General features: G+C 35.4%; 1 protein-coding gene across 3 annotated transcripts in view; it reads left to right on the top strand.

Annotated features, from left to right (window-relative positions):
• RSBN1 (round spermatid basic protein 1) overlaps window positions 1-6,549 on the top strand; it is a 42,682-nt gene that overhangs the window by 18,988 nt on the left and 17,145 nt on the right. The gene's annotated exons all lie outside the window — the stretch shown is intronic.

Raw genomic sequence — 6,549 nt, forward strand, 5'->3', positions numbered from 1 at the left:
TGCCCTAAAAATCCTCTGTACTCTGCCTAATTCTTCTCTTTCTCCCCTTCTCCCAACCCTTGGCAACCACCGATGTTTTTAGTGTCTCCATTGTTTCAACTCTAAAAGAATGTCATATGGTTATAATACACATTTAAGGTTCCTGCATGTCTTTTCATGGCTTGATAGCTCATTTCTTTTTAGGGCTGAATAATATCTCATTGTCTGGATGTACCACAGTTTATTTATCCATTCACTTACTAAAGGACATGTTGGTTGATTCCAAGTTTTTTCAATTGTCAGCAGAGTGGCTATCTTAACTGATTTATGGCTATCCTTATTAAAAGGTGTATTATTGGGAGCACAGCTGAGCTTATTTAACACTCAGCAATTGTTACAGGATAACTTTGTAAAGTTGAGTTTCTAATCTAAAGGACTACATATGTATGGACACAGAGCAATATATATATTTAAATTTTAAACTTTTATAGATATTATAAATAAATTTAAAAATTTAACACATGCAAAGCTAATGACTATTTTCTTACAGTCATTATCCCCCTATGTACAAATTGTCCTCCCCTACCCACTGTACCTTTTGATTTTACTCAAGATTGAGTTTTCCCTGTTTGGCATTATGTCTCTTGCTTCCATAGCAGCCTTACTTTTTTTGTTTTTTGGTCTCTACTTACTTCCCTCCAATCCTCATTACACTTACTTCTTCCTCCACTGTGCCCCCAACGCATTCTTTGGGAAGTGGTAGAACTCAATTTGTTCTTTGCTTTCAGTGCCATTTCCAGGCCAGAGTTTCTCAAATATGCCAGATCCTAAGAATAATCTGGGGTTGCTAGTTCCAAACACATATTTAGAATCTCAGGTTCCATTCCTGGAAATTTTGATTCATTAAGTCTGGAGTGACGCCTGAGATAAATACCTCAAGTGATTCAATTCCTCTGATCAGGCAAGTTTAAGAAACACTGTTTTAAGCTGTATGCCATCTACCAATACTCACATTCCCTTCATTTGACCAGTAGATACAATCCTCTTAGAATTTCATAGAATCATAAACCAAGGGCTTTTGGAGATAATCTTGTCTAACTTCTACCTAGTGCAAATGTTTTTGAAAATCAGTTTTGGATTGATATTTATTCAGGAGCTTGTCTCTTCATAACGTTTCATAAGGCCTCCAGTGGGCCCTCAACATTGTGTAGGAAACTTCTTTTCTTTGGTCAACTTGCTTGCCTTTTCTTCATGATGATTGTTTAGACTTTTTGTCTGTATACATCTTTTCTGCATTCCCTCCTGTTAACGGTAGAGAAGCTATCTCACCTCCTCCTCAGAAGTTAATCCTTCTGCCTGTGTTCTGGATTCTATCCCTCACCTTGTTTAGGATTTTAAAAAAATTGTCACAAAGTATACATAGCATGAAATTTACTATTTAACTATTTTAAAGTATTCACGGGCATTAAATACTTTTGCAGTGTTGTGCAACCATCATGACTATCCATTTCTAGGACTTTTTCATCATCCCAAACAGAAACTCTATACCCATTTGCTTAGGACCTTAACTCACCCCCATCCCATCTTTACCCCTTCCATTCCCATACAAAGAAAATTGCACATGATTTTAAGTGAATTCCTGCTTTGTATGTTTCCTTTATTTTTATTAAAAGAATGGTTTTTTTCTCCCCAGAAGTCAGTCTTTATTCTGAATATGAGGTTTATCATTTCTATATATCTTCTAATAGTTCGCTATGCATCTATGAATGTATAAACTGTATATAACAATTTTGTGTGATTTAACACTTTATAAATAGTATACTGCATGTATCATTCTACAGATTGCTTTGGTTCAACATTGCTTTTGAGAATTATGTTGATACATGTAATTCTAGTTAGTTCATTCATTTTAACCACTATATTTTTTTTGTTGTTTGACTATATCACTTTATTCTCCTGTATTTGGACATTTAACATGTTTACAGTTTTGTAATATTACTGCATTGAAGTAAGAATATATCTAGAGGTCTATCCTGAGATGTATTGGTATATCTTGTATATATCCCACGTATCCTATACATGTATATCCTGGGATTTCTGTTTGCCTTTTTCTCCTCTTCTGGGATTCCATGACTATTCTGTTGCCTCATTTCAGTGACTCAGATGAGACCTCACATGTCTGAAAAGACTTTCTTCTACCATTACATTTGATTGGTCGTTCAGATAGGTGTGGAATTCTAGGTTGGAGGTCATTTTTCTGCAGATAAAAGGTGTTACTCCACTGTCTTTATTTAAGCTTCTAGTGCTGCTACTGAGAAATCCAATGTCAAGTTGTCCTGTTTTTTTCTCTCTGGAAGTTTCAAAATCTCTTTCCTATAAAATTTCAAAACACTGAGAATAATGTGTCTTTAAATGGGTCTTTTTTTTGTTGTTTTTTAATTTATGAAATATTTCAGACATATAAAGAGGGGTAAAGAATAATAACAAAAACCTGTGTTCTTGCCACCTGGCCCAAGGTATAAAGCATCACCAGTGTAGTTGAAAGCAACCTGCAACCTCTGTGATTTTCTCAGATCTCATTGGAATGAGTCTTTTTTTAATTCACTCTGTTGAACGTTTAGGTTTTTTCAACGTGGGAATGCATATCCTTCCATTTGGGTAAATTTTCTATTATTTCTTTGTTAATTTCCTTACCTCAGTTTTCCTGTCTTCTTTTTCTAAAACTTTTGAGTTGGGTGTTAGGCCTCCTGGCTAAACCTTTAATTTTCTTATTGTTCCTTTTATTTTTCTTTGTCTTTTTATTCTACTTTCTGGGGAGATTTTACTATCTTCTTTTTCTCCTGTTGATTTATTTCAGCTGTAATACTTTGAATTTAAGAGCTTGTTCTTATTTTTTGTTTTTTCATTAAAAAAAGTAACTTTCCTGTTTTTATTTCATGGATGCAATGTCTTCTTTGATCTCTCTGATGATATTAATTATTCTTGTTTTGAAATTTTCTTTTATGCTCTAAGGTGTCTCTGTTTCATCAAGTTTGTTTTTGCTTGTCTTAATCTTCTGTTTATGTTAGTTATTTTCTTCAAACATCTGGTGATCTGTTTATATTTAGATATGAGTCAGTACAAAACTGATTAGAAACTCTGTAGGACTTACAATAGGACTTATCATTTGATGACTGGGTAGGGAATCTGGCCATATCATTGTAGAAAAGCTCCCAATATCAGCATTTAGAGGTCTTTTCTTTGGGGCTTTTAATTTTTACAGCTGAGAGTCCACCACATTTTTGCCAGAGGAGCAGAGTAGCTTATATCCTTGTCTGCTAGAATTCTTGGAGCTGAACTATGAAAGTAGGTAGGTGATTTCATCGTTAAAATATATGGAATTTTAATTCCCTCTTTTCAGTATACTGGGTCTCTTCCATACTTGTGCCTGGTATTTTTGTTTCTATAGTCTTCTGGTTAACTTTCTCCACAAAATAGGTAGGATAAGAAAGAGTATAGGAGGGGGAGGTGGAAGGTAAGTAAGTGGAGGGGTCTGACTGACTCTTAAACAGATTTCAAACCCATCTCCTTTGTTTTAGTTCTATGCCTGGTTACCCACCTTCTGTGATACTTAGCCTTTCCATGATTTTGCAGCACGAACTTGCTTTTTGGGTATCTTCTATACAGGTACTCAGTGTTCAAAGTTCTCCATCTGCTAATTCCCCTGTACGTTTTTTTAACCTTCAAAAAATGTTTTGATAGCTTGTATTTATCATTTTTGCTTCTGTTCTGTTTGAGCTTCTGGAATTTATAGGCTTTCTATTTTACTCTCACTTGAGTGGGGTTTTGATAAGGAATATAAATAAATCATATGTTCCGTCTGCCTTGTTTAACTAGCAGTCTTCTTCACCTTTACCAAACTCTTTGTGTTAGCATTAAAACATCACACAAGAGAATACATAAATGGAAAGATATAGCACATTCTTGGACTAAGAAGAACCAACATCAAAATGACGATTTCCCCTAAATTATAAATTGAACATAATCCCAATAAAAATACCAGTAGTTGTTTTGTTCTGGGACAGTCACCTGACTTGGAAGTTTGTATGAAAAAATAAACAGACAAGAACAGCCAGGAAAACTTTGAAAAAGAAAAGCAATGATGGAGGAGTGCCCTATCAGATACCAATACATTCTAAAGATTTAATTATTAAATAAGTGTATACTAATTAATGAACATTGTTCAGTGAAGCAGAAAAGTCCAGAAATAGACCCAAATACATATAGGCATGTGATAAATAAAAGTGATAGCATCTCAAATCATTGGTGGCAAGAGAAGGTAGTGTTGGGACATCAGGATATCTAGAATTTATCTTAGTATTCATATCACTGTATACCGCAGTAAATTCCAAATGGGATCAAAGATTTAAATGTAGAAAATGGAGACATAAATGTAAGAAAACATGAAGGAATTCTTTTACAACTTTTAAGTGGCAAAGGTCTTTCTAACTATGACCAAAACAAAAACAAAAATCACTGTAAACAAGGTCAAAAGATAAATTCATATCACCTGACAGATAATTAACCTTCCTAAACTGTAAAGAGCTCTAGAAATAGATAAGAGAAATACTAGCAACACAGTATAAAAATGAGCAAGCATTGTAAATGGACATTTCACAGAAAAAGAAATACAAATGGCCCTTTAATCCTCTTATCTGAAAAGACATACAACTTCATTCCTAAGAAAATGAAATTAAAACTACTAAGATGCCAGTTTTTACTTATTTGTTAAACTCCAAAAATTTTATAACATCCTGTTAATGGGGTTATGGGGCAATACATACTTTCTTATATTGCTGGTGAAAGCTTATACAACCTATGGAGGGTTGCACAGTCTTTCCATCGTAATTCTCCCTTGATCCTATTTCCCCCTCTAACTACAAACTCTTCTTACTTTCACAGCCAAACTTCTTGAAAGAATTGTCTACACTTGCTGTCTCCATTGCCTCATATCTCCACATCAGTTTGGTTTCTGCCCTCATAATTTATCTGAAACATCTCTTGCTAAGGTCACCAGTGGGCATTTTATATCTGCATCATAGTAGAAGTCTCAGCAGCATTTTGACCAAATTCCTCCTGAGGTATTTTCTTACTTTGACTTTCATGATACTGCGCTCTCTTGGTTTTCTTCGAACCTCTCTGACCACTTAACAACTCCTTTACATTGTTTTTTGTCAACTTTTCTTTCCCTTTTTTTTTTTTTTAATTTGGAGCTTTCCAAGACCCCTGTTCTTTGGACTCCATATTTTCTCTAGTCAGGTCTCTCTTAAGACTAAAGTTCCGATTACTGACAATGACTAGGATTTGTAACCTCAGTACCCATCTCTTCTGATTTCAGCAAATTACCACAAACATAGTACCTTAAGACAACAAAAATTTAGTCTCTTACAGTTCTGAAGGAGAATCTTTTTGTTTGTTTGCTTGCTTGCTTTTTTGTTTTGTGGGGTTTTTGTTTGTTTGTGCCCCCCCCCACCTTTTGGTGGCCATCTTTATTTCCTGGCTTGTGTTCCCTTCCTCCATCTTCAAAGTGCATCAATACAGTCTCAGCTTTTATCACCAAGTCACCTTCTCTCTGTGGTGAAATCTCCCTCTGCTTCCTTATGACAACTGTGATTACGTTTGGGCTCACCTGGATAACCCTGTGATTACGTTTGGGCTCACCTGGATAATCTTGCCATCTCCAAATTCTTAATTTATTCACAGCTGAAAAGTCCTTTTGCCGTATAAGGTAACAGTCACAGGTTCTAGGGATTAAGACCTGGATATCTTTGGGAGCCGTTATTTCGCCTACTACACACTTCAAGCTCATTATGTCCCAAACTGAAGATACCACCTCCCCACCCAAACTTGGTCCTCTCCTCTAGTAGGAAGAGTGCTTTCTCTATGTGGTTGCAAAGGGCAGAACCTGCAAGACATCCTTGACACTCCTTTCTTTTCTCTATCATATCTAACTTTCTCCAAGTCCTTACAATTTTATCTTATAGTTATTTTTCAAATCTTTAAAAAATCAACTCCACCGTTACTAGCTTAGTTGGTTGTTTCTTATTTGGAATATTACAGAAACCTCCTAACTAGTCATTTCTCTTTCAGTGTCCTGTTGAGAAAACAAAAACAACTCCCAAGCCCCCCACCCCCCCTAAAAAAACAAAGGCAAATCTATTAACTTTCCTTTTACTACTTTAGATCCTTCAGTGATTCCCCCAATTCTTAATGTGGTCTTCAAGGCTTTCCATAATCCAGCCACAGCTTGTTTCTCCAGTCTCATCTTCGTTTTTCTCTTTCGTTTTCTGTGTTTAGCATCACTAGCTTTTTTCTAGACCCTGGAAAGGGTGATGCTTAAGGGATTTTATTTCCGTTAAACTTGTTCTACAAATTTTAATTCAGTGTTACTTTGAGGAACAGTTTATCCCCTAGATCAGCATCCCGTGTTCTCTTTTATAGTGTCCTACAAGTGCCTGAAGACTTGTCACAGTTTATAATTAAGTATTTGTTTAGTATATGCCTCTCTCTACTAGACTGTAAATTTCCAGG

The sequence above is a fragment of the Lagenorhynchus albirostris genome, chromosome 2 (genome assembly GCF_949774975.1).
Source record: "Lagenorhynchus albirostris chromosome 2, mLagAlb1.1, whole genome shotgun sequence".
NCBI classification, from domain to species: domain Eukaryota; kingdom Metazoa; phylum Chordata; class Mammalia; order Artiodactyla; family Delphinidae; genus Lagenorhynchus; species Lagenorhynchus albirostris.